Raw genomic sequence first — 25,730 nt, 5'->3', positions numbered from 1 at the left:
TTTTGCTTTTTGACGCACTGTGTTCCTAATAAATGTTGTTCAGTTGCATTGACACAATACTTTTTGTTTAAAGCGCAATTAAAAAAAAAAAAAAAAAAAAAAAAAAAGAGTCAAAACAATGACCCTGCTACGGGTAGTGTTGCAAGTGTTATGCGACTTCAGCTAATGATGGGTCCATCCGAAATTATTCCATCCAAGTTTTGGGTGGAGGCACAGGTCACAGAGGGAGTTCTTGCTTCGACGTCAGCCCGAGCCAAAAGGACATGCGTTGGCCGAATCGAAATCCGGGTCAACTGCTGGAAGGCAGCTATGCTCACCACTATACCACCAACGCAGTCAGCAGTCAGCAACTTGCGCCGTCACTAAGAAGGCTCGAAGTGCACGAGTCGCCGATAGGGCTAGAGGAGCAATGAGATCTTTGTTTGGACCCGTCACTAAAGAGAGCCTTCAAGAATTTGCATCCCGTCACGTACAAGAAGCGCTGCCTTCCCATCCGGCTAAATAAACACGAAGTGGTCAAACGCAGAGAGGCCTATTCAGACGATACCAGTGGCAAGCCCCTCAGCATGCTGCCGGACGGTCAAACTATTCCTCTTGACATTTCGATGTAGCTCTGCTGTGAGCAGAGCACCCAAAAATACAGGTCATCGCAAAGTTCCCCTCCACGGAAATCTTTAGTAAAAGGCGAAAGATTATGCGACAAATGAAGAGAAACTCGAGCTGTGTCTCCAACCGGGCCTGTGCGCTGCTCTGTTAAACTACTACGCTCGCCAAGGGTCATCAAGGGTGACAATGCCTGCCCACATGTGTTTCGTCAGCACCGCCCCTACTCCAAAAGGAGGAGTAAAACTCAAAAAGTCCTCTCGGTCCACCAATAACCAAAAGCCAATCAAGGCAATCTCTTTCTCATGCCTCTATCTGAAAAGTTGGATAAAATCTTATATGAAAAAAAAAAGTCTTTTAAAGAAATCCCTTATTCCGAGGTCACCGTAGCCACCAGATCCAGTCTGTATCCGCTTCAGTCACCCGGATCCAGTCCGTATCCAGAGAAGATGGTGGATCAACACCTAGAAAGGACCTCTATGGCCCAGAAACACAGCGGAGACCGTGACAACTAGATGAGCCGCAGATACAAATCCCCTGTAAAGACCACCTGGACAAGACCACAGGAAACAGATGATTCTTCTGCACAGTCTGACATTCCTGCAGCCTGGAGCTGATCTACCTGTTTCGTCTGACAAGGGGAGAACTGTCTCCCCGACTGAGCCTGGTTTCTCACCGGGTTTTTTTCTCCATCCTTTCACGATCGAGTTTTGGTTTCTTGCCTCTGTCGCTTCTGGCAGGCGGAGCTGGGGACACTTCATGTACAGCGATATCGTTGACTTGATTGCAAATTATTGCACAGATACTATTTAAACTGAACTTAGCTGAATGATGTCATCAAAGAGTTCAATAACGAAATGCCTTTAACTGTCATTTTGCTTTTTGACGCACTGTGTTCCTAATAAATGTTGTTCAGTTGCATTGACACAATACTTTTTGTTTAAAGCGCAATTAAAAAAAAAAAAAAAAAAAAAAGAGTCCAAACAATGACCCCTGCTACGGGTAGTGTTGCAAGTGTTATGCGACTTCAGCTAATGATGGGTCCATCCGAAATTATTCCATCCAAAAGTTTTGGGTGGAGGCACAGGTCACAGAGGGAGTTCTGCTTCGACGTCAGCCCGAGCCAAAGGACATGCGTTGGCCGGGAATCGAATCCGGGTCAACTGCTTGGAAGGCAGCTATGCTCACCACTATACCACCAACGCAGTCAGCAGTCAGCAACTTGCGCCGTCACTAAGAAGGCTCGAAGTTGCACGAGTCGCCGATAGGGCTAGAGGAGCAGATGAGATCTTTGTTTGGACCCCGTCACTAAAGAGAGCCTTCAAGAATTTGCATCCCGTCACGTACAAGAAAGCGCTGCCTTCCCATCCGGCTAAATAAACACGAAGTGGTCAAACGCAGAGAGTGCCTATTCAGACGACGACCAAGTGGCAAGCCCTCTCGCAGCATGCTGCCGGACGGTCAAACTGATTCTGCTCTTGACATTTCGAATGTAGCTCTGCTGTGAGCAGAGCACCCAAAAATACAGGTCACTCTCAAAAGTTCCCCTCCACGGAAATCTTTAGTAAAAGGCGAAAGATTTATGCGACAATGAAGAGAAACTCGAGCTGTGTCTCCAAACCCTCGGGCCTGTGCGCTGCCTCTGTTAAACTACTACGCTCGCCAAGGGTCATCAAAGGGTGACAATGCCTGCCCACATGTGTTTCGTCAGCACCCCCCCCCCCCCCACTCCAAAAGGGAGGAGTAAAACTCAAAAAATCCCTCTCGGTCCACCAATAACCAAAAGCCCAATCAAGGCAATCTCTTCTCATGCCTCTATCTGAAAAGTTGGATAAAATCTTATATGAAAAAAAAAGTCTTTTAAAGAAATCCCTTATTCCGAGGCTCACCGTAGCCACCAGATCCAGTCTGTATCCGCTTCAGTCACCCGGATCCAGTCCTGTATCCAGAGAAGATGGTGGATCAACACCTAGAAAAGGACCTCTATGGCCCAGAAACACAGCGGAGACCGTGACAACTAGATGAGCCGCAGATACAAATCCCCTGTAAAGACCACCTGGACAAGACCACAGGAAACAGATGATTCTTCTGCACAGTCCTGACATTCCTGCAGCCTGGAGCTGATCTACCTGTTTCGTCTGACAAGGGGAGAACTGTCTCCCCGATTGAGCCTGGTTTCTCACCGGGTTTTTTTCTCCATCCTTTCACCGATCGAGTTTGGTTTCTTGCCTCTGTCGCTTCTGGCAGGCGGAGCTGGGGAACACTTCATGTACAGCGATATCGTTGACTTGATTGCAAATTATTGCACAGATACTATTTAAACTGAACTTAGCTGAATGATGTCATCAAAGAGTTCAATAACGAAATGCCTTTAACTGTCATTTTTTGCTTTTTGACGCACTGTGTTCCTAATAAATGTTGTTCAGTTGCATTGACACAATACTTTTTGTTTAAAGCGCAATTAAAAAAAAAAAAAAAAAGAGTCCAAACAATGACCCCTGCTACGGGTAGTGTTGCAAGTGTTATGCGACTTCAGCTAATGATGGGTCCATCCGAAATTATTCCCATCCAAAAGTTTTGGTGGAGGCACAGGTCACAGAGGGAGTTCTGCTTCGACGTCAGCCCGAGCCAAAGGACATGCGTTTGGCCCGGGAATCCGGAATCCGGGTCAAGCATGCTTGGAAGGCAGCTTATGCTCACCACTATACCGACCAACGGACCAGTCCAGCAGGTCAGCAACTTGCGCCGTCACTAAGAAGGCTCCGAAGTGCACGAGTCGGCCCGATAGGGCTAGAGGAGCAGATGAGATCTTTGTTTGGACCCGTCACTAAAGAGAGCCTTCAAGAATTTGCATCCCGTCACGTACAAGAAAGCGCTGCCTTCCCATCCGGCTAAATAAACACGAAGTGGTCAAACGCAGAGAGTGCCTATTCAGACGATGACCAGTGGCAAGCCCTCTCGCAGCATGCTGCCGGACGGTCAAACTGATTCTGCTCTTGACATTTCGATGTAGCTCTGCTGTGAGCAGAGCACCCAAAAATACAGGTCACTCGCAAAAGTTCCCCTCCACGGAAATCTTTAGTAAAAGGCGAAAGATTTATGCGACAATGAAGAGAAACTCGAGCTGTGTCTCCAAACCCTCGGGCCTGTGCGCTGCCTCTGTTAAACTACTACGCTCGCCAAGGGTCATCAAGGGTGACAATGCCTGCCCACATGTGTTTCGTCAGCACCCCCCCCCCCTACTCCAAAAGGGAGGAGTAAAACTCAAAAAAGTCCTCTCGGTCCACCAATAACCAAAAGCCCAATCAAGGCAATCTCTTTCTCATGCCTCTATCTGAAAAGTTGGATAAAATCTTATATGAAAAAAAAAGTCTTTTAAAGAAATCCCTTATTCCGAGGTCACCGTAGCCACCAGATCCAGTCTGTATCCGCTTCAGTCACCCGGATCCAGTCCGTATCCAGAGAAGATGGTGGATCAACACCTAGAAAGGACCTCTATGGCCCAGAAACACAGCGGAGACCGTGACAACTAGATGAGCCGCAGATACAAATCCCCTGTAAAGACCACCTGGACAAGACCACAGGAACAGATGATTCTCTGCACAGTCTGACATTCTGCAGCCTGGAGCTGATCTACCTGTTTCGTCTGACAAGGGGAGAACTGTCTCCCCGACTGAGCCTGGTTCTCACCGGGGTTTTCTCCATCCTTTCACCGATCGAGTTTGGTTTCTTGCCTCTGTCGCTTCTGGCAGGGAGCTGGGACACTTCATGTACAGCGATATCGTTGACTTGATTTGCAAATTATTACACAGATACTATTTAAACTGAACTTAGCTGAATGATGTCATCAAAGAGTTCAATAACGAAATGCCTAACTGTCATTTTGCTTTTTGACGCACTGTGCTTCTAATTAATGTTGTTCAGTTGCATTGACACAATACTTTTTTGTTTAAAGCGCCAATTAAAAAAAAAAAAAAAAAAAAAAAAAAGGTCCAAACAATGACCCCTGCTACGGAGTGTTCCAAGGGTATGCGACTTCAGCTAATGATGGGATCCATCAGAAATTTTACGGTGGGCTGTCGCGTCAGAAGAAGCCATGCATTGTTTAGTATGTCAGTGCAGTGCCGTCAGTAACGGAGAAACGACAGCATGCATGGACCTGGACAAAGACCACAGGAAACAGATGATTCTTCTGCACAGTCTGACATTCCTGCAGCCTGGAGCTGATCTACTGTTTCGTCTGACAAGGGGAGAACTGTCTCCCGATTGAGCCTGGTTTCTCACCGGGTTTTTTCTCCATCCTTTCACCGATCGAGTTTTGGGTTTTTGCCTCTGTCGCTTCTGGCAGGCGGAGCTGGGGACACTTCATGTACAGCGATATCGTTGACTTGATTGCAAATTATTGCACAGATACTATTTAAACTGAACTTAGCTGAATGATGTCATCAAAGAGTTCAATAACGAAATGCCTTTAACTGTCATTTTGCTTTTTTGACGCACTGTGTTCCTAATAAATGTTGTTTCAGTTGCATTGACACAATACTTTTTGTTTAAAGCGCCAATTAAAAAAAAAAAAAAAAAAAAAAAAAGAGTCCAAACAATGACCCCTGCTACGGGTAGTGTTTGCAAGTGTTATGCGACTTCAGCTAATGATGGGTCCATCGAAATTATTCCATCCAAAAGTTTGGTGGAGGCACAGGTCACAGAGGGAGTTCTGCTTCGACGTCAGCCCGAGCCAAAGGACATGCGTTGGCCGGCGAATCGAATCCGGGTCAACTGCTTGGAAGGCAGCTATGCTCACCACTATACCACCAACGCAGTCAGCAGTCACACTTGCGCCGTCACTAAGAAGGCTCGAAGTGCACGAGTCGCCGATAGGGCTAGAGGAGCAGATGAGATCTTTGTTTGGACCCGTCACTAAAGAGAGCCTTCAAGAATTTGCATCCCGTCACGTACAAGAAAGCGCTGCCTTCCCATCCGGCTAAATAAACACGAAGTGGTCAAACGCAGAGAGTGCCTATTCAGACGATGACCAGTGGCAAGCCCTCTCGCCAGCATGCTGCCGGACGGTCAAACTGATTCTGCTCTTGACATTTCGATGTAGCTCTGCTGTGAGCAGAGCACCCAAAAATACAGGTCACTCGCAAAAGTTCCCCTCCACGGAAATCTTTAGTAAAAGGCGAAAGATTTATGCGACAATGAAGAGAAACTCGAGCTGTGTCTCCAAACCCTCGGGCCTGTGCGCTGCCTCTGTTAAACTACTACGCTCGCCAAGGGTCATCAAGGGTGACAATGCCTGCCCACATGTGTTTTCGTCAGCACCCCCCCCCCCCTACTCCAAAAGGGAGGGAGTAAAACTCAAAAAAGTCCTCTCGGTCCACCAATAACCAAAAGCCCAATCAAGGCAATCTCTTTCTCATGCCTCTATCTGAAAAGTTGGATAAAATCTTATATGAAAAAAAAAGTCTTTTAAAGAAATCCCTTATTCCGAGGTCACCGTAGCCACCAGATCCAGTCTGTATCCGCTTCCAGTCACCCGGATCCAGTCCGTATCCAGAGAAGATGGTGGAATCAACACCTAGAAAGGACCTCTATGGCCCAGAAACACAGCGGAGACCGTGACAACTAGATGAGCCGCAGATACAAATCCCCTGTAAAGACCACCTGGACAAGACCACAGGAAACAGATGATTCTTCTGCACAGTCTGACATTCCTGCAGCCTGGAGCTGATCTACCTGTTTCGTCTGACAAGGGGAGAACTGTCTCCCCGATTGAGCCTGGTTTCTCACCGGGTTTTTTCTCCATCCTTTCACCGATCGAGTTTTGGTTTCTTGCCTCTGTCGCTTCTGGCAGGCGGAGCTGGGGACACTTCATGTACAGCGATATCGTTGACTTGATTGCAAATTATTGCACAGATACTATTTAAACTGAACTTAGCTGAATGATGTCATCAAAGAGTTCAATAACGAAATGCCTTTAACTGTCATTTTGCTTTTTGACGCACTGTGTTCCTAATTAATGTTGTTCAGTTGCATTGACACAATACTTTTTGTTTAAAGCGCAATTAAAAAAAAAAAAAAAAAAAAAAAAGAGTCCAAACAATGACCCCTGCTACGGGTAGTGTTCCAAGTGTTATGCGACTTCAGCTAATGATGGGTCCATCAGAAATTTTACGGTGCCAGGGCTGGGTCTGCGTCAGAAGAAGCCATGCATTGTTTAGGTATGTCAGTGCAGTGCCGTCAGTAACGGGGAGAAACGACAGCATGCATGGCTCCTCGTTAGTATAGTGGACAGTATCTCCGCCTGTCACGCGGAAGACCGGGGTTCGATTCCCCGACGGGGAGAGCTGGTTCTTTTCGTCTTCCGAATGATCCATCCAAAATGTTTGGTTGGAGTCGCAGGTCACAGAAGGAGTTCTGCTTCGACGTCAGCCCGAGCCAAAGGACATGCGCTGGCCGGGAATCGAACCCGGGTCAACTGCTTGGAAGGCAGCTATGCTCACCACTATACCACCAACGCAGGCGGAAGTCAGTAGCTTTTTGACGCACTGTGTTCCTAATAAATGTTGTTCAGTTGCATTGACACAATACTTTTTGTTTAAAGCGCAATTAAAAAAAAAAAAAAAAAAAAAAAAAAGAGTCCAAACAATGACCCCTGCTACGGGTAGTGTTGCAAGTGTTATGCGACTTCAGCTAATGATGGGTCCATCCGAAATTATTCCATCCAAAAGTTTTGGGTGGAGGCACAGGTCACAGAGGGAGTTCTGCTTCGACGTCAGCCCGAGCCAAAGGACATGCGTTGGCCGGGAATCGAATCCGGGTCAACTGCTTGGAAGGCAGCTATGCTCACCACTATACCACCAACGCAGTCAGCAGTCAGCAACTTGCGCCGTCACTAAGAAGGCTCGAAGTGCACGAGTCGCCGATAGGGCTAGAGGAGCAGATGAGATCTTTGTTTGGACCCGTCACTAAAGAGAGCCTTCAAGAATTTGCATCCCGTCACGTACAAGAAAGCGCTGCCTTCCCATCCGGCTAAATAAACACGAAGTGGTCAAACGCAGAGAGTGCCTATTCAGACGATGACCAGTGGCAAGCCCTCTCGCAGCATGCTGCCGGACGGTCAAACTGATTCTGCTCTTGACATTTCGATGTAGCTCTGCTGTGAGCAGAGCACCCAAAAATACAGGTCACTCGCAAAAGTTCCCCTCCACGGAAATCTTTAGTAAAAGGCGAAAGATTTATGCGACAATGAAGAGAAACTCGAGCTGTGTCTCCAAACCCTCGGGCCTGTGCGCTGCCTCTGTTAAACTACTACGCTCGCCAAGGGTCATCAAGGGTGACAATGCCTGCCCACATGTGTTTCGTCAGCACCCCCCCCCCCTACTCCAAAAGGGAGGAGTAAAACTCAAAAAAGTCCTCTCGGTCCACCAATAACCAAAAGCCCAATCAAGGCAATCTCTTTCTCATGCCTCTATCTGAAAAGTTGGATAAAATCTTATATGAAAAAAAAAGTCTTTTAAAGAAATCCCTTATTCCGAGGTCACCGTAGCCACCAGATCCAGTCTGTATCCGCTTCAGTCACCCGGATCCAGTCCGTATCCAGAGAAGATGGTGGATCAACACCTAGAAAGGACCTCTATGGCCCAGAAACACAGCGGAGACCGTGACAACTAGATGAGCCGCAGATACAAATCCCCTGTAAAGACCACCTGGACAAGACCACAGGAAACAGATGATTCTTCTGCACAGTCTGACATTCCTGCAGCCTGGAGCTGATCTACTGGTTTCGTCTGACAAGGGGAGAACTGTCTCCCCGACTGAGCCTGGTTTCTCACCGGGTTTTTTCTCCATCCTTTCACCGATCGAGTTTTGGTTTCTTCCCTCTGTCGCTTCTGGCAGGCGGAGCTGGGGACACTTCATGTACAGCGATATCGTTGACTTGATTGCAAATTATTGCACAGATACTATTTAAACTGAACTTAGCTGAATGATGTCATCAAAGAGTTCAATAACGAAATGCCTTTAACTGTCATTTTGCTTTTTGACGCACTGTGTTCCTAATAATGTTGTTCAGTTGCATTGACACAATACTTTTTGTTTAAAGCGCAATTAAAAAAAAAAAAAAAAAAAAAAAAGAGTCCAAACAATGACCCCTGCTACGGGTAGTGTTCCAAGTGTTATGCGACTTCAGCTAATGATGGGTCCATCAGAAATTTTACGGTGCTAGGGCTGGGTCTGCGTCAGAAGAAGCCATGCATTGTTTAGGTATGTCAGTGCAGTGCCGTCAGTAACGGGAGAAACGACAGCATGCATGGCTCCTCGTTAGTATAGTGGACAGTATCTCCGCCTGTCACGCGGAAGACCGGGGTTCGATTCCCCGACGGGGAGAGCTGGTTCTTTTCGTCTTCCGAATGATCCATCCAAAATGTTTGGTTGGAGTCGCAGGTCACAGAAGGAGTTCTGCTTCGACGTCAGCCCGAGCCAAAGGACATGCGCTGGCCGGGAATCGAACCCGGGTCAACTGCTTGGAAGGCAGCTATGCTCACCACTATACCACCAACGCAGGCGGAAGTCAGTAGCTTTTTGACGCACTGTGTTCCTAATAAATGTTGTTCAGTTGCATTGACACAATACTTTTTGTTTAAAGCGCAATTAAAAAAAAAAAAAAAAAAAAGAGTCCAAACAATGACCCTGCTACCGGTAGTGTTGCAAGTGTTATGCGACTTCAGCTAATGATGGTCCATCCGAAATTATTCCATCCAAAAGTTTTGGGTGGAGGCACAGGTCACAGAGGGAGTTCTGCTTCGACGTCAGCCCGAGCCAAAGGACATGCGCACTGCTCTCTCCAACTGCTTGGAAGGCAGCTATGCTCACCACTATACCACCAACGCAGTCAGCAGTCAGCAACTTGCGCCGTCACTAAGAAGGCTCGAAGTGCACGAGTCGCCGATAGGGCTAGAGGAGCAGATGAGATCTTTGTTTGGACCCGTCACTAAAGAGAGCCTTCAAGAATTTGCATCCCGTCACGTACAAGAAAGCGCTGCCTTCCCATCCGGCTAAATAAACACGAAGTGGTCAAACGCAGAGAGTGCCTATAATAACCAAAAGCCCAATCAAGGCAATCTCTTTCTCATGTCTCTATCTGAAAAGTTGGATAAAATCTTATATGAAAAAAAAAGTCTTTTAAAGAAATCCCTTATTCCGAGGTCACCGTAGCCACCAGATCCAGTCTGTATCCGCTTCAGTCACCCGGATCCAGTCCGTATCCAGAGAAGATGGTGGATCAACACCTAGAAAGGACCTCTATGGCCCAGAAAACACAGCGGAGACCGTGACAACTAGATGAGCCGCAGATACAAATCCCCTGTAAAGACCACCTGGACAAGACCACAGGAAACAGATGATTCTTCTGCACAGTCTGACATTCCTGCAGCCTGGAGCTAATCTACCTGTTTCGTCTGACAAGGGGAGAACTGTCTCCCCGACTGAGCCTGGTTTCTCACCGGGTTTTTTCTCCATCCTTTCACCGATCGAGTTTTGGTTTCTTGCCTCTGTCGCTTCTGGCAGGCGGAGCTGGGGACACTTCATGTACAGCGATATCGTTGACTTGATTGCAAATTATTGCACAGATACTATTTAAACTGAACTTAGCTGAATGATGTCATCAAAGAGTTCAATAACGAAATGCCTTTAACTGTCATTTTGCTTTTTGACGCACTGTGTTCCTAATAAATGTTGTTCAGTTGCATTGACACAATACTTTTTGTTTAAAGCGCAATTAAAAAAAAAAAAAAAAAAAAAAGAGTCCAAACAATGACCCCTGCTACGGGTAGTGTTGCAAGTGTTATGCGACTTCAGCTAATGATGGGTCCATCCGAAATTATTCCATCCAAAAGTTTTGGGTGGAGGCACAGGTCACAGAGGGAGTTCTGCTTCGACGTCAGCCCGAGCCAAAGGACATGCGTTGGCCGGGAATCGAATCCGGGTCAACTGCTTGGAAGGCAGCTATGCTCACCACTATACCACCAACGCAGTCAGCAGTCAGCAACTTGCGCCGTCACTAAGAAGGCTCGAAGTGCACGAGTCGCCGATAGGGCTAGAGGAGCAGATGAGATCTTTGTTTGGACCCGTCACTAAAGAGAGCCTTCAAGAATTTGCATCCCGTCACGTACAAGAAAGCGCTGCCTTCCCATCCGGCTAAATAAACACGAAGTGGTCAAACGCAGAGAGTGCCTATTCAGACGATGACCAGTGGCAAGCCCTCTCGCAGCATGCTGCCGGACGGTCAAACTGATTCTGCTCTTGACATTTCGATGTAGCTCTGCTGTGAGCAGAGCACCCAAAAATACAGGTCACTCGCAAAAGTTCCCCTCCACGGAAATCTTTAGTAAAAGGCGAAAGATTTATGCGACAATGAAGAGAAACTCGAGCTGTGTCTCCAAACCCTCGGGCCTGTGCGCTGCCTCTGTTAAACTACTACGCTCGCCAAGGGTCATCAAGGGTGACAATGCCTGCCCACATGTGTTTCGTCAGCACCCCCCCCCCCCCACTCCAAAAGGGAGGAGTAAAACTCAAAAAAGTCCTCTCGGTCCACCAATAACCAAAAGCCCAATCAAGGCAATCTCTTTCTCATGCCTCTATCTGAAAAGTTGGATAAAATCTTATATGAAAAAAAAAGTCTTTTAAAGAAATCCCTTATTCCGAGGTCACCGTAGCCACCAGATCCAGTCTGTATCCGCTTCAGTCACCCGGATCCAGTCCGTATCCAGAGAAGATGGTGGATCAACACCTAGAAAGGACCTCTATGGCCCAGAAACACAGCGGAGACCGTGACAACTAGATGAGCCGCAGATACAAATCCCCTGTAAAGACCACCTGGACAAGACCACAGGAAACAGATGATTCTTCTGCACAGTCTGACATTCCTGCAGCCTGGAGCTGATCTACCTGTTTCGTCTGACAAGGGGAGAACTGTCTCCCCGACTGAGCCTGGTTTCTCACCGGGTTTTTTCTCCATCCTTTCACCGATCGAGTTTTGGTTTCTTGCCTCTGTCGCTTCTGGCAGGCGGAGCTGGGGACAAGGCATCTCTTTCTCATGCTCTATCTGAAAAGTTGGATAAAATCTTATATGAAAAAAAAGTCTTTTTAAAGAAATCCCTTATTCGAGGTCACCGTAGCCACCAGATCCAGTCTGTATCCGCTTCAGTCACCCGGATCCAGTCCGTATCCAGAGAAGATGGTGGATCAACACCTAGAAAGGACCTCTATGGCCCAGAAACACAGCGGAGACCGTGACAACTAGATGAGCCGCAGATACAAATCCCTGTAAAGACCACCTGGACAAGACCACAGGAAACAGATGATTCTTCTGCACAGTCTGACATTCCTGCAGCCTGGAGCTAATCTACCTGTTTCGTCTGACAAGGGGAGAACTGTCTCCCCGACTGAGCCTGGTTTCTCACCGGGTTTTTTCTCCATCCTTTCACCGATCGAGTTTTGGTTTCTTGCCTCTGTCGCTTCTGGCAGGTGGAGCTGGGGACACTTCATGTACAGCGATATCGTTGACTTGATTGCAAATTATTGCACAGATACTATTTAAACTGAACTTAGCTGAATGATGTCATCAAAGAGTTCAATAACGAAATGCCTTTAACTGTCATTTTGCTTTTTGACGCACTGTGTTCCTAATAAATGTTGTTCAGTTGCATTGACACAATACTTTTTGTTTAAAGCGCAATTAAAAAAAAAAAAAAAAAAAAAAAGAGTCCAAACAATGACCCCTGCTACGGGTAGTGTTCCAAGTGTTATGCGACTTCAGCTAATGATGGGTCCATCAGAAATTTTACGGTGCCAGGGCTGGGTCTGCGTCAGAAGAAGCCATGCATTGTTTAGGTATGTCAGTGCAGTGCCGTCAGTAACGGGAGAAACGACAGCATGCATGGCTCCTCGTTAGTATAGTGGACAGTATCTCCGCCTGTCACGCGGAAGACCGGGGTTCGATTCCCCGACGGGGAGAGCTGGTTCTTTTCGTCTTCCGAATGATCCATCCAAAATGTTTGGTTGGAGTCGCAGGTCACAGAAGGAGTTCTGCTTCGACGTCAGCCCGAGCCAAAGGACATGCGCTGGCCGGGAATCGAACCCGGGTCAACTGCTTGGAAGGCAGCTATGCTCACCACTATACCACCAACGCAGGCGGAAGTCAGTAGCTTTTTGACGCACTGTGTTCCTAATAAATGTTGTTCAGTTGCATTGACACAATACTTTTTGTTTAAAGCGCAATTAAAAAAAAAAAAAAAAAAAAAGAGTCCAAACAATGACCCCTGCTACCGGTAGTGTTGCAAGTGTTATGCGACTTCAGCTAATGATGGGTCCATCCGAAATTATTCCATCCAAAAGTTTTGGGTGGAGGCACAGGTCACAGAGGGAGTTCTGCTTCGACGTCAGCCCGAGCCAAAGGACATGCGCACTGCTCTCTCCAACTGCTTGGAAGGCAGCTATGCTCACCACTATACCACCAACGCAGTCAGCAGTCAGCAACTTGCGCCGTCACTAAGAAGGCTCGAAGTGCACGAGTCGCCGATAGGGCTAGAGGAGCAGATGAGATCTTTGTTTGGACCCGTCACTAAAGAGAGCCTTCAAGAATTTGCATCCCGTCACGTACAAGAAAGCGCTGCCTTCCCATCCGGCTAAATAAACACGAAGTGGTCAAACGCAGAGAGTGCCTATAATAACCAAAAGCCCAATCAAGGCAATCTCTTTCTCATGTCTCTATCTGAAAAGTTGGATAAAATCTTATATGAAAAAAAAAGTCTTTTAAAGAAATCCCTTATTCCGAGGTCACCGTAGCCACCAGATCCAGTCTGTATCCGCTTCAGTCACCCGGATCCAGTCCGTATCCAGAGAAGATGGTGGATCAACACCTAGAAAGGACCTCTATGGCCCAGAAACACAGCGGAGACCGTGACAACTAGATGAGCCGCAGATACAAATCCCCTGTAAAGACCACCTGGACAAGACCACAGGAAACAGATGATTCTTCTGCACAGTCTGACATTCCTGCAGCCTGGAGCTAATCTACCTGTTTCGTCTGACAAGGGGAGAACTGTCTCCCCGACTGAGCCTGGTTTCTCACCGGGTTTTTTCTCCATCCTTTCACCGATCGAGTTTTGGTTTCTTGCCTCTGTCGCTTCTGGCAGGCGGAGCTGGGGACACTTCATGTACAGCGATATCGTTGACTTGATTGCAAATTATTGCACAGATACTATTTAAACTGAACTTAGCTGAATGATGTCATCAAAGAGTTCAATAACGAAATGCCTTTAACTGTCATTTTGCTTTTTGACGCACTGTGTTCCTAATAAATGTTGTTCAGTTGCATTGACACAATACTTTTTGTTTAAAGCGCAATTAAAAAAAAAAAAAAAAAAAAAAAGAGTCCAAACAATGACCCCTGCTACGGGTAGTGTTGCAAGTGTTATGCGACTTCAGCTAATGATGGGTCCATCCGAAATTATTCCATCCAAAAGTTTTGGGTGGAGGCACAGGTCACAGAGGGAGTTCTGCTTCGACGTCAGCCCGAGCCAAAGGACATGCGTTGGCCGGGAATCGAATCCGGGTCAACTGCTTGGAAGGCAGCTATGCTCACCACTATACCACCAACGCAGTCAGCAGTCAGCAACTTGCGCCGTCACTAAGAAGGCTCGAAGTGCACGAGTCGCCGATAGGGCTAGAGGAGCAGATGAGATCTTTGTTTGGACCCGTCACTAAAGAGAGCCTTCAAGAATTTGCATCCCGTCACGTACAAGAAAGCGCTGCCTTCCCATCCGGCTAAATAAACACGAAGTGGTCAAACGCAGAGAGTGCCTATTCAGACGATGACCAGTGGCAAGCCCTCTCGCAGCATGCTGCCGGACGGTCAAACTGATTCTGCTCTTGACATTTCGATGTAGCTCTGCTGTGAGCAGAGCACCCAAAAATACAGGTCACTCGCAAAAGTTCCCCTCCACGGAAATCTTTAGTAAAAGGCGAAAGATTTATGCGACAATGAAGAGAAACTCGAGCTGTGTCTCCAAACCCTCGGGCCTGTGCGCTGCCTCTGTTAAACTACTACGCTCGCCAAGGGTCATCAAGGGTGACAATGCCTGCCCACATGTGTTTCGTCAGCACCCCCCCCCCCCCCACTCCAAAAGGGAGGAGTAAAACTCAAAAAATCCCTCTCGGTCCACCAATAACCAAAAGCCCAATCAAGGCAATCTCTTTCTCATGCCTCTATCTGAAAAGTTGGATAAAATCTTATATGAAAAAAAAAGTCTTTTAAAGAAATCCCTTATTCCGAGGTCACCGTAGCCACCAGATCCAGTCTGTATCCGCTTCAGTCACCCGGATCCAGTCCGTATCCAGAGAAGATGGTGGATCAACACCTAGAAAGGACCTCTATGGCCCAGAAACACAGCGGAGACCGTGACAACTAGATGAGCCGCAGATACAAATCCCCTGTAAAGACCACCTGGACAAGACCACAGGAAACAGATGATTCTTCTGCACAGTCTGACATTCCTGCAGCCTGGAGCTAATCTACCTGTTTCGTCTGACAAGGGGAGAACTGTCTCCCCGACTGAGCCTGGTTTCTCACCGGGTTTTTTCTCCATCCTTTCACCGATCGAGTTTTGGTTTCTTGCCTCTGTCGCTTCTGGCAGGCGGAGCTGGGGACACTTCATGTACAGCGATATCGTTGACTTGATTGCAAATTATTGCACAGATACTATTTAAACTGAACTTAGCTGAATGATGTCATCAAAGAGTTCAATAACGAAATGCCTTTAACTGTCATTTTGCTTTTTGACGCACTGTGTTCCTAATAAATGTTGTTCAGTTGCATTGACACAATACTTTTTGTTTAAAGCGCAATTAAAAAAAAAAAAAAAAAAAAAAAAAAAAGAGTCCAAACAATGACCCCTGCTACGGGTAGTGTTGCAAGTGTTATGCGACTTCAGCTAATGATGGGTCCATCCGAAATTATTCCATCCAAAAGTTTTGGGTGGAGGCACAGGTCACAGAGGGAGTTCTGCTTCGACGTCAGCCCGAGCCAAAGGACATGCGTTGGCCGGGAATCGAATCCGGGTCAACTGCTTGGAAGGCAGCTATGCTCACCTCTATACCACCAACGCAGTCAGCATTTAGCAACTTGCGCCGTCACTAAGAAGGCTCGAAGTGCACGAGTCGCCGATAGGGCTAGAGGAGCAGATGAGATCTTTGTTTGGACCCGTCACTAAAGAGAGCCTTCAAGAATTTGCATCCCGTCACGTACAAGAAAGCGCTGCCTTCCCATCCGGCTAAATAAACACGAAGTGGTCAAACGCAGAGAGTGCCTATTCAGACGATGACCAGTGGCAAGCCCTCTCGCAGCATGCTGCCGGACGGTCAAACTGATTCTGCTCTTGACATTTCGATGTAGCTCTGCTGTGAGCAGAGCACCCAAAAATACAGGTCACTCGCAAAAGTTCCCCTCCACGGAAATCTTTAGTAAAAGGCGAAAGATTTATGCGACAATGAAGAGAAACTCGAGCTGTGTCTCCAAACCCTCGGGCCTGTGCGCTGCCTCTGTTAAACTACTACGCTCGCCAAGGGTCATCAAGGGTGACAATGCCTGCCCACATGTGTTTCGTCAGCACCCCCCCCCCCCTACTCCAAAAGGGAGGAGTAAAACTCAAAAAAGTCCTCTCGGTCCACCAATAACCAAAAGCCCAATCAAGGCAATCTCTTTCTCATGCCTCTATCTGAAAAGTTGGATAAAATCTTATATGAAAAAAAAAGTCTTTTAAAGAAATCCCTTATTCGGAGGTCACCGTAGCCACCAGATCCAGTCTGTATCCGCTTCAGTCACCCGGATCCAGTCCGTATCCAGAGAAGATGGTGGATCAACACCTAGAAAGGACCTCTATGGCCCAGAAACACAGCGGAGACCGTGACAACTAGATGAGCCGCAGATACAAATCCCCTGTAAAGACCACCTGGACAAGACCACAGGAAACAGATGATTCTTCTGCACAGTCTGACATTCCTGCAGCCTGGAGCTAATCTACCTGTTTCGTCTGACAAGGGGAGAACTGTCTCCCCGACTGAGCCTGGTTTCTCACCGGGTTTTTTCTCCATCCTTTCACCGATCGAGTTTTGGTTTCTTGCCTCTGTCGCTTCTGGCAGGTGGAGCTGGGGACACTTCATGTACAGCGATATCGTTGACTTGATTGCAAATTATTGCACAGATACTATTTAAACTGAACTTAGCTGAATGATGTCATCAAAGAGTTCAATAACGAAATGCCTTTAACTGTCATTTTGCTTTTTGACGCACTGTGTTCCTAATAAATGTTGTTCAGTTGCATTGACACAATACTTTTTGTTTAAAGCGCAATTAAAAAAAAAAAAAAAAAAAAAAAGAGTCCAAACAATGACCCCTGCTACGGGTAGTGTTCCAAGTGTTATGCGACTTCAGCTAATGATGGGTCCATCAGAAATTTTACGGTGCCAGGGCTGGGTCTGCGTCAGAAGAAGCCATGCATTGTTTAGGTATGTCAGTGCAGTGCCGTCAGTAACGGGAGAAACGACAGCATGCATGGCTCCTCGTTAGTATAGTGGACAGTATCTCCGCCTGTCACGCGGAAGACCGGGGTTCGATTCCCCGACGGGGAGAGCTGGTTCTTTTCGTCTTCCGAATGATCCATCCAAAATGTTTGGTTGGAGTCGCAGGTCACAGAAGGAGTTCTGCTTCGACGTCAGCCCGAGCCAAAGGACATGCGCTGGCCGGGAATCGAACCCGGGTCAACTGCTTGGAAGGCAGCTATGCTCACCACTATACCACCAACGCAGGCGGAAGTCAGTAGCTTTTTGACGCACTGTGTTCCTAATAAATGTTGTTCAGTTGCATTGACACAATACTTTTTGTTTAAAGCGCAATTAAAAAAAAAAAAAAAGAGTCCAAACAATGACCCCTGCTACCGGTAGTGTTGCAAGTGTTATGCGACTTCAGCTAATGATGGGTCCATCCGAAATTATTCCATCCAAAAGTTTTGGGTGGAGGCACAGGTCACAGAGGGAGTTCTGCTTCGACGTCAGCCCGAGCCAAAGGACATGCGCACTGCTCTCTCCAACTGCTTGGAAGGCAGCTATGCTCACCACTATACCACCAACGCAGTCAGCAGTCAGCAACTTGCGCCGTCACTAAGAAGGCTCGAAGTGCACGAGTCGCCGATAGGGCTAGAGGAGCAGATGAGATCTTTGTTTGGACCCGTCACTAAAGAGAGCCTTCAAGAATTTGCATCCCGTCACGTACAAGAAAGCGCTGCCTTCCCATCCGGCTAAATAAACACGAAGTGGTCAAACGCAGAGAGTGCCTATAATAACCAAAAGCCCAATCAAGGCAATCTCTTTCTCATGCCTCTATCTGAAAAGTTGGATAAAATCTTATATGAAAAAAAAAGTCTTTTAAAGAAATCCCTTATTCCGAGGTCACCGTAGCCACCAGATCCAGTCTGTATCCGCTTCAGTCACCCGGATCCAGTCCGTATCCAGAGAAGATGGTGGATCAACACCTAGAAAGGACCTCTATGGCCCAGAAACACAGCGGAGACCGTGACAACTAGATGAGCCGCAGATACAAATCCCCTGTAAAGACCACCTGGACAAGACCACAGGAAACAGATGATTCTTCTGCACAGTCTGACATTCCTGCAGCCTGGAGCTAATCTACCTGTTTCGTCTGACAAGGGGAGAACTGTCTCCCCGACTGAGCCTGGTTTCTCACCGGGTTTTTTCTCCATCCTTTCACCGATCGAGTTTTGGTTTCTTGCCTCTGTCGCTTCTGGCAGGCGGAGCTGGGGACACTTCATGTACAGCGATATCGTTGACTTGATTGCAAATTATTGCACAGATACTATTTAAACTGAACTTAGCTGAATGATGTCATCAAAGAGTTCAATAACGAAATGCCTTTAACTGTCATTTTGCTTTTTGACGCACTGTGTTCCTAATAAATGTTGTTCAGTTGCATTGACACAATACTTTTTGTTTAAAGCGCAATTAAAAAAATAATAAAAAAAAAAAAAAGAGTCCAAACAATGACCCCTGCTACGGGTAGTGTTGCAAGTGTTATGCGACTTCAGCTAATGATGGGTCCATCCGAAATTATTCCATCCAAAAGTTTTGGGTGGAGGCACAGGTCACAGAGGGAGTTCTGCTTCGACGTCAGCCCGAGCCAAAGGACATGCGTTGGCCGGGAATCGAATCCGGGTCAACTGCTTGGAAGGCAGCTATGCTCACCACTATACCACCAACGCAGTCAGCAGTCAGCAACTTGCGCCGTCACTAAGAAGGCTCGAAGTGCACGAGTCGCCGATAGGGCTAGAGGAGCAGATGAGATCTTTGTTTGGACCCGTCACTAAAGAGAGCCTTCAAGAATTTGCATCCCGTCACGTACAAGAAAGCGCTGCCTTCCCATCCGGCTAAATAAACACGAAGTGGTCAAACGCAGAGAGTGCCTATTCAGACGATGACCAGTGGCAAGCCCTCTCGCAGCATGCTGCCGGACGGTCAAACTGATTCTGCTCTTGACATTTCGATGTAGCTCTGCTGTGAGCAGAGCACCCAAAAATACAGGTCACTCGCAAAAGTTCCCCTCCACGGAAATCTTTAGTAAAAGGCGAAAGATTTATGCGACAATGAAGAGAAACTCGAGCTGTGTCTCCAAACCCTCGGGCCTGTGCGCTGCCTCTGTTAAACTACTACGCTCGCCAAGGGTCATCAAGGGTGACAATGCCTGCCCACATGTGTTTCGTCAGCACCCCCCCCCCCCACTCCAAAAGGGAGGAGTAAAACTCAAAAAATCCCTCTCGGTCCACCAATAACCAAAAGCCCAATCAAGGCAATCTCTTTCTCATGCCTCTATCTGAAAAGTTGGATAAAATCTTATATGAAAAAAAAAGTCTTTTAAAGAAATCCCTTATTCCGAGGTCACCGTAGCCACCAGATCCAGTCTGTATCCGCTTCAGTCACCCGGATCCAGTCCGTATCCAGAGAAGATGGTGGATCAACACCTAGAAAGGACCTCTATGGCCCAGAAACACAGCGGAGACCGTGACAACTAGATGAGCCGCAGATACAAATCCCCTGTAAAGACCACCTGGACAAGACCACAGGAAACAGATGATTCTTCTGCACAGTCTGACATTCCTGCAGCCTGGAGCTAATCTACCTGTTTCGTCTGACAAGGGGAGAACTGTCTCCCCGACTGAGCCTGGTTTCTCACCGGGTTTTTTCTCCATCCTTTCACCGATCGAGTTTTGGTTTCTTGCCTCTGTCGCTTCTGGCAGGCGGAGCTGGGGACACTTCATGTACAGCGATATCGTTGACTTGATTGCAAATTATTGCACAGATACTATTTAAACTGAACTTAGCTGAATGATGTCATCAAAGAGTTCAATAACGAAATGCCTTTAACTGTCATTTTGCTTTTTGACGCACTGTGTTCCTAATAAATGTTGTTCAGTTGCATTGACACAATACTTTTTGTTTAAAGCGCAATTAAAAAAAAAAAAAAAAAAAAAAAAAAAGAGTCCAAACAATGACCCCTGCTACGGGTAGTGTTGCAAGTGTTATGCGACTTCAGCTAATGATGGGTCCATCCGAAATTATTCCATCCAAAAGTTTTGGGTGGAGGCACAGGTCACAGAGGGAGTTCTGCTTCGACGTCAGCCCGAGCCAAAGGACATGCGTTGGCCGGGAATCGAATCCGGGTCAACTGCTTGGAAGGCAGCTATGCTCACCTCTATACCACCAACGCAGTCAGCATTTAGCAACTTGCGCCGTCACTAAGAAGGCTCGAAGTGCACGAGTCGCCGATAGGGCTAGAGGAGCAGATGAGATCTTTGTTTGGACCCGTCACTAAAGAGAGCCTTCAAGAATTTGCATCCCGTCACGTACAAGAAAGCGCTGCCTTCCCATCCGGCTAAATAAACACGAAGTGGTCAAACGCAGAGAGTGCCTATTCAGACGATGACCAGTGGCAAGCCCTCTCGCAGCATGCTGCCGGACGGTCAAACTGATTCTGCTCTTGACATTTCGATGTAGCTCTGCTGTGAGCAGAGCACCCAAAAATACAGGTCACTCGCAAAAGTTCCCCTCCACGGAAATCTTTAGTAAAAGGCGAAAGATTTATGCGACAATGAAGAGAAACTCGAGCTGTGTCTCCAAACCCTCGGGCCTGTGCGCTGCCTCTGTTAAACTACTACGCTCGCCAAGGGTCATCAAGGGTGACAATGCCTGCCCACATGTGTTTCGTCAGCACCCCCCCCCCCCTACTCCAAAAGGGAGGAGTAAAACTCAAAAAAGTCCTCTCGGTCCACCAATAACCAAAAGCCCAATCAAGGCAATCTCTTTCTCATGCCTCTATCTGAAAAGTTGGATAAAATCTTATATGAAAAAAAAAGTCTTTTAAAGAAATCCCTTATTCGGAGGTCACCGTAGCCACCAGATCCAGTCTGTATCCGCTTCAGTCACCCGGATCCAGTCCGTATCCAGAGAAGATGGTGGATCAACACCTAGAAAGGACCTCTATGGCCCAGAAACACAGCGGAGACCGTGACAACTAGATGAGCCGCAGATACAAATCCCCTGTAAAGACCACCTGGACAAGACCACAGGAAACAGATGATTCTTCTGCACAGTCTGACATTCCTGCAGCCTGGAGCTAATCTACCTGTTTCGTCTGACAAGGGGAGAACTGTCTCCCCGACTGAGCCTGGTTTCTCACCGGGTTTTTTCTCCATCCTTTCACCGATCGAGTTTTGGTTTCTTGCCTCTGTCGCTTCTGGCAGGTGGAGCTGGGGACACTTCATGTACAGCGATATCGTTGACTTGATTGCAAATTATTGCACAGATACTATTTAAACTGAACTTAGCTGAATGATGTCATCAAAGAGTTCAATAACGAAATGCCTTTAACTGTCATTTTGCTTTTTGACGCACTGTGTTCCTAATAAATGTTGTTCAGTTGCATTGACACAATACTTTGTGTTTAAAGCGCAATTAAAAAAAAAAAAAAAAAAAAAAAAGAGTCCAAACAATGACCCCTGCTACGGGTAGTGTTCCAAGTGTTATGCGACTTCAGCTAATGATGGGTCCATCAGAAATTTTACGGTGCCAGGGCTGGGTCTGCGTCAGTAGAAGCCATGCATTGTTTAGGTATGTCAGTGCAGTGCCGTCAGTAACGGGAGAAACGACAGCATGCATGGCTCCTCGTTAGTATAGTGGACAGTATCTCCGCCTGTCACGCGGAAGACCGGGGTTCGATTCCCGGGAATCGAACCCGGGTCAACTGCTTGGAAGGCAGCTATGCTCACCACTATACACCAACGCAGGCGGAAGTCAGTAGCTTTTTGACGCACTGTGTTCCTAATAAATGTTGTTCAGTTGCATTGACACAATACTTTTTGTTTAAAGCGCAATTTAAAAAAAAAAAAAAAAGAGTCCAAACAATGACCCCTGCTACCGGTAGTGTTGCAAGTGTTATGCGACTTCAGCTAATGATGGGTCCATCCGAAATTATTCCATCCAAAAGTTTTGGGTGGAGGCACAGGTCACAGAGGGAGTTCTGCTTCGACGTCAGCCCGAGCCAAAGGACATGCGCACTGCTCTCTCCAACTGCTTGGAAGGCAGCTATGCTCACCACTATACCACCAACGCAGTCAGCAGTCAGCAACTTGCGCCGTCACTAAGAAGGCTCGAAGTGCACGAGTCGCCGATAGGGCTAGAGGAGCAGATGAGATCTTTGTTTGGACCCGTCACTAAAGAGAGCCTTCAAGAATTTGCATCCCGTCACGTACAAGAAAGCGCTGCCTTCCCATCCGGCTAAATAAACACGAAGTGGTCAAACGCAGAGAGTGCCTATAATAACCAAAAGCCCAATCAAGGCAATCTCTTTCTCATGCCTCTATCTGAAAAGTTGGATAAAATCTTATATGAAAAAAAAAGTCTTTTAAAGAAATCCCTTATTCCGAGGTCACCGTAGCCACCAGATCCAGTCTGTATCCGCTTCAGTCACCCGGATCCAGTCCGTATCCAGAGAAGATGGTGGATCAACACCTAGAAAGGACCTCTATGGCCCAGAAACACAGCGGAGACCGTGACAACTAGATGAGCCGCAGATACAAATCCCCTGTAAAGACCACCTGGACAAGACCACAGGAAACAGATGATTCTTCTGCACAGTCTGACATTCCTGCAGCCTGGAGCTAATCTACCTGTTTCGTCTGACAAGGGGAGAACTGTCTCCCCGACTGAGCCTGGTTTCTCACCGGGTTTTTTCTCCATCCTTTCACCGATCGAGTTTTGGTTTCTTGCCTCTGTCGCTTCTGGCAGGCGGAGCTGGGGACACTTCATGTACAGCGATATCGTTGACTTGATTGCAAATTATTGCACAGATACTATTTAAACTGAACTTAGCTGAATGATGTCATCAAAGAGTTCAATAACGAAATGCCTTTAACTGTCATTTTGCTTTTTGACGCACTGTGTTCCTAATAAATGTTGTTCAGTTGCATTGACACAATACTTTTTGTTTAAAGCGCAATTAAAAAAATAATAAAAAAAAAAAAAAAGAGTCCAAACAATGACCCCTGCTACGGGTAGTGTTGCAAGTGTTATGCGACTTCAGCTAATGATGGGTCCATCCGAAATTATTCCATCCAAAAGTTTTGGGTGGAGGCACAGGTCACAGAGGGAGTTCTGCTTCGACGTCAGCCCGAGCCAAAGGACATGCGTTGGCCGGGAATCGAATCCGGGTCAACTGCTTGGAAGGCAGCTATGCTCACCACTATACCACCAACGCAGTCAGCAGTCAGCAACTTGCGCCGTCACTAAGAAGGCTCGAAGTGCACGAGTCGCCGATAGGGCTAGAGGAGCAGATGAGATCTTTGTTTGGACCCGTCACTAAAGAGAGCCTTCAAGAATTTGCATCCCGTCACGTACAAGAAAGCGCTGCCTTCCCATCCGGCTAAATAAACACGAAGTGGTCAAACGCAGAGAGTGCCTATTCAGACGATGACCAGTGGCAAGCCCTCTCGCAGCATGCTGCCGGACGGTCAAACTGATTCTGCTCTTGACATTTCGATGTAGCTCTGCTGTGAGCAGAGCACCCAAAAATACAGGTCACTCGCAAAAGTTCCCCTCCACGGAAATCTTTAGTAAAAGGCGAAAGATTTATGCGACAATGAAGAGAAACTCGAGCTGTGTCTCCAAACCCTCGGGCCTGTGCGCTGCCTCTGTTAAACTACTACGCTCGCCAAGGGTCATCAAGGGTGACAATGCCTGCCCACATGTGTTTCGTCAGCACCCCCCCCCCCCACTCCAAAAGGGAGGAGTAAAACTCAAAAAATCCCTCTCGGTCCACCAATAACCAAAAGCCCAATCAAGGCAATCTCTTTCTCATGCCTCTATCTGAAAAGTTGGATAAAATCTTATATGAAAAAAAAAGTCTTTTAAAGAAATCCCTTATTCCGAGGTCACCGTAGCCACCAGATCCAGTCTGTATCCGCTTCAGTCACCCGGATCCAGTCCGTATCCAGAGAAGATGGTGGATCAACACCTAGAAAGGACCTCTATGGCCCAGAAACACAGCGGAGACCGTGACAACTAGATGAGCCGCAGATACAAATCCCCTGTAAAGACCACCTGGACAAGACCACAGGAAACAGATGATTCTTCTGCACAGTCTGACATTCCTGCAGCCTGGAGCTAATCTACCTGTTTCGTCTGACAAGGGGAGAACTGTCTCCCCGACTGAGCCTGGTTTCTCACCGGGTTTTTTCTCCATCCTTTCACCGATCGAGTTTTGGTTTCTTGCCTCTGTCGCTTCTGGCAGGCGGAGCTGGGGACACTTCATGTACAGCGATATCGTTGACTTGATTGCAAATTATTGCACAGATACTATTTAAACTGAACTTAGCTGAATGACGTCATCAAAGAGTTCAATAACGAAATGCCTTTAACTGTCATTTTGCTTTTTGACGCACTGTGTTCCTAATAAATGTTGTTCAGTTGCATTGACACAATACTTTTTGTTTAAAGCGCAATTAAAAAAAAAAAAAAAAAAAAAAAAAAAAGAGTCCAAACAATGACCCCTGCTACGGGTAGTGTTGCAAGTGTTATGCGACTTCAGCTAATGATGGGTCCATCCGAAATTATTCCATCCAAAAGTTTTGGGTGGAGGCACAGGTCACAGAGGGAGTTCTGCTTCGACGTCAGCCCGAGCCAAAGGACATGCGTTGGCCGGGAATCGAATCCGGGTCAACTGCTTGGAAGGCAGCTATGCTCACCTCTATACCACCAACGCAGTCAGCATTTAGCAACTTGCGCCGTCACTAAGAAGGCTCGAAGTGCACGAGTCGCCGATAGGGCTAGAGGAGCAGATGAGATCTTTGTTTGGACCCGTCACTAAAGAGAGCCTTCAAGAATTTGCATCCCGTCACGTACAAGAAAGCGCTGCCTTCCCATCCGGCTAAATAAACACGAAGTGGTCAAACGCAGAGAGTGCCTATTCAGACGATGACCAGTGGCAAGCCCTCTCGCAGCATGCTGCCGGACGGTCAAACTGATTCTGCTCTTGACATTTCGATGTAGCTCTGCTGTGAGCAGAGCACCCAAAAATACAGGTCACTCGCAAAAGTTCCCCTCCACGGAAATCTTTAGTAAAAGGCGAAAGATTTATGCGACAATGAAGAGAAACTCGAGCTGTGTCTCCAAACCCTCGGGCCTGTGCGCTGCCTCTGTTAAACTACTACGCTCGCCAAGGGTCATCAAGGGTGACAATGCCTGCCCACATGTGTTTCGTCAGCACCCCCCCCCCCCCTACTCCAAAAGGGAGGAGTAAAACTCAAAAAAGTCCTCTCGGTCCACCAATAACCAAAAGCCCAATCAAGGCAATCTCTTTCTCATGCCTCTATCTGAAAAGTTGGATAAAATCTTATATGAAAAAAAAAGTCTTTTAAAGAAATCCCTTATTCGGAGGTCACCGTAGCCACCAGATCCAGTCTGTATCCGCTTCAGTCACCCGGATCCAGTCCGTATCCAGAGAAGAT

General features: G+C 47.2%; 26 non-coding genes across 26 annotated transcripts; 4 read left to right on the top strand and 22 right to left on the bottom strand.

Moving 5' to 3' along the window:
- Positions 1-609: 609 nt before the first annotated feature.
- Positions 610-721, bottom strand: LOC113086013 (U5 spliceosomal RNA). The gene has a single exon (XR_003284607.1). It is a non-coding gene; the product is annotated as a U5 spliceosomal RNA (small nuclear RNA).
- Positions 722-1,736: 1,015 nt separating this feature from the next.
- Positions 1,737-1,808, bottom strand: trnag-ucc (transfer RNA glycine (anticodon UCC)). The gene has a single exon. It is a non-coding gene; the product is annotated as a tRNA-Gly (tRNA).
- Positions 1,809-2,097: 289 nt separating this feature from the next.
- On the bottom strand, positions 2,098-2,213 carry LOC113085989 (U5 spliceosomal RNA). Its single transcript, XR_003284584.1, has one exon. It is a non-coding gene; the product is annotated as a U5 spliceosomal RNA (small nuclear RNA).
- A 1,401-nt stretch (positions 2,214-3,614) lies between these two features.
- On the bottom strand, positions 3,615-3,729 carry LOC113085992 (U5 spliceosomal RNA). Its single transcript, XR_003284587.1, has one exon. It is a non-coding gene; the product is annotated as a U5 spliceosomal RNA (small nuclear RNA).
- A 1,976-nt stretch (positions 3,730-5,705) lies between these two features.
- Positions 5,706-5,820, bottom strand: LOC113085991 (U5 spliceosomal RNA). Its single transcript, XR_003284586.1, has one exon. It is a non-coding gene; the product is annotated as a U5 spliceosomal RNA (small nuclear RNA).
- Positions 5,821-6,876: 1,056 nt separating this feature from the next.
- trnad-guc (transfer RNA aspartic acid (anticodon GUC)) lies at positions 6,877-6,948 on the top strand. Its single transcript has one exon. It is a non-coding gene; the product is annotated as a tRNA-Asp (tRNA).
- A 103-nt stretch (positions 6,949-7,051) lies between these two features.
- trnag-ucc (transfer RNA glycine (anticodon UCC)) lies at positions 7,052-7,123 on the bottom strand. The gene has a single exon. It is a non-coding gene; the product is annotated as a tRNA-Gly (tRNA).
- Positions 7,124-7,398: 275 nt separating this feature from the next.
- Positions 7,399-7,470, bottom strand: trnag-ucc (transfer RNA glycine (anticodon UCC)). Its single transcript has one exon. It is a non-coding gene; the product is annotated as a tRNA-Gly (tRNA).
- Positions 7,471-7,755: 285 nt separating this feature from the next.
- Positions 7,756-7,870, bottom strand: LOC113085990 (U5 spliceosomal RNA). Its single transcript, XR_003284585.1, has one exon. It is a non-coding gene; the product is annotated as a U5 spliceosomal RNA (small nuclear RNA).
- Positions 7,871-8,919: 1,049 nt separating this feature from the next.
- trnad-guc (transfer RNA aspartic acid (anticodon GUC)) lies at positions 8,920-8,991 on the top strand. Its single transcript has one exon. It is a non-coding gene; the product is annotated as a tRNA-Asp (tRNA).
- A 103-nt stretch (positions 8,992-9,094) lies between these two features.
- On the bottom strand, positions 9,095-9,166 carry trnag-ucc (transfer RNA glycine (anticodon UCC)). Its single transcript has one exon. It is a non-coding gene; the product is annotated as a tRNA-Gly (tRNA).
- Positions 9,167-10,563: 1,397 nt separating this feature from the next.
- On the bottom strand, positions 10,564-10,635 carry trnag-ucc (transfer RNA glycine (anticodon UCC)). The gene has a single exon. It is a non-coding gene; the product is annotated as a tRNA-Gly (tRNA).
- Positions 10,636-10,920: 285 nt separating this feature from the next.
- Positions 10,921-11,035, bottom strand: LOC113085988 (U5 spliceosomal RNA). Its single transcript, XR_003284583.1, has one exon. It is a non-coding gene; the product is annotated as a U5 spliceosomal RNA (small nuclear RNA).
- Positions 11,036-12,546: 1,511 nt separating this feature from the next.
- trnad-guc (transfer RNA aspartic acid (anticodon GUC)) lies at positions 12,547-12,618 on the top strand. The gene has a single exon. It is a non-coding gene; the product is annotated as a tRNA-Asp (tRNA).
- Positions 12,619-12,721: 103 nt separating this feature from the next.
- Positions 12,722-12,793, bottom strand: trnag-ucc (transfer RNA glycine (anticodon UCC)). The gene has a single exon. It is a non-coding gene; the product is annotated as a tRNA-Gly (tRNA).
- A 1,400-nt stretch (positions 12,794-14,193) lies between these two features.
- trnag-ucc (transfer RNA glycine (anticodon UCC)) lies at positions 14,194-14,265 on the bottom strand. Its single transcript has one exon. It is a non-coding gene; the product is annotated as a tRNA-Gly (tRNA).
- Positions 14,266-14,550: 285 nt separating this feature from the next.
- On the bottom strand, positions 14,551-14,665 carry LOC113085987 (U5 spliceosomal RNA). Its single transcript, XR_003284582.1, has one exon. It is a non-coding gene; the product is annotated as a U5 spliceosomal RNA (small nuclear RNA).
- Positions 14,666-16,055: 1,390 nt separating this feature from the next.
- Positions 16,056-16,170, bottom strand: LOC113085986 (U5 spliceosomal RNA). Its single transcript, XR_003284581.1, has one exon. It is a non-coding gene; the product is annotated as a U5 spliceosomal RNA (small nuclear RNA).
- Positions 16,171-17,220: 1,050 nt separating this feature from the next.
- trnad-guc (transfer RNA aspartic acid (anticodon GUC)) lies at positions 17,221-17,292 on the top strand. Its single transcript has one exon. It is a non-coding gene; the product is annotated as a tRNA-Asp (tRNA).
- Positions 17,293-17,395: 103 nt separating this feature from the next.
- trnag-ucc (transfer RNA glycine (anticodon UCC)) lies at positions 17,396-17,467 on the bottom strand. The gene has a single exon. It is a non-coding gene; the product is annotated as a tRNA-Gly (tRNA).
- A 1,396-nt stretch (positions 17,468-18,863) lies between these two features.
- On the bottom strand, positions 18,864-18,935 carry trnag-ucc (transfer RNA glycine (anticodon UCC)). Its single transcript has one exon. It is a non-coding gene; the product is annotated as a tRNA-Gly (tRNA).
- A 285-nt stretch (positions 18,936-19,220) lies between these two features.
- Positions 19,221-19,335, bottom strand: LOC113085985 (U5 spliceosomal RNA). Its single transcript, XR_003284580.1, has one exon. It is a non-coding gene; the product is annotated as a U5 spliceosomal RNA (small nuclear RNA).
- Positions 19,336-20,722: 1,387 nt separating this feature from the next.
- Positions 20,723-20,837, bottom strand: LOC113085983 (U5 spliceosomal RNA). Its single transcript, XR_003284579.1, has one exon. It is a non-coding gene; the product is annotated as a U5 spliceosomal RNA (small nuclear RNA).
- Positions 20,838-23,410: 2,573 nt separating this feature from the next.
- Positions 23,411-23,482, bottom strand: trnag-ucc (transfer RNA glycine (anticodon UCC)). The gene has a single exon. It is a non-coding gene; the product is annotated as a tRNA-Gly (tRNA).
- Positions 23,483-23,767: 285 nt separating this feature from the next.
- LOC113085982 (U5 spliceosomal RNA) lies at positions 23,768-23,882 on the bottom strand. Its single transcript, XR_003284578.1, has one exon. It is a non-coding gene; the product is annotated as a U5 spliceosomal RNA (small nuclear RNA).
- Positions 23,883-25,270: 1,388 nt separating this feature from the next.
- LOC113085981 (U5 spliceosomal RNA) lies at positions 25,271-25,385 on the bottom strand. Its single transcript, XR_003284577.1, has one exon. It is a non-coding gene; the product is annotated as a U5 spliceosomal RNA (small nuclear RNA).
- Between the last annotated feature and the right edge of the window lie 345 nt (positions 25,386-25,730).

This window comes from Carassius auratus, unplaced genomic scaffold (assembly GCF_003368295.1).
Source record: "Carassius auratus strain Wakin unplaced genomic scaffold, ASM336829v1 scaf_tig00042621, whole genome shotgun sequence".
NCBI lineage: Eukaryota > Metazoa > Chordata > Actinopteri > Cypriniformes > Cyprinidae > Carassius > Carassius auratus.
Note: the sequence above shows the minus strand (reverse complement) of the source record. Positions and strands in the feature narration are given on the sequence as shown.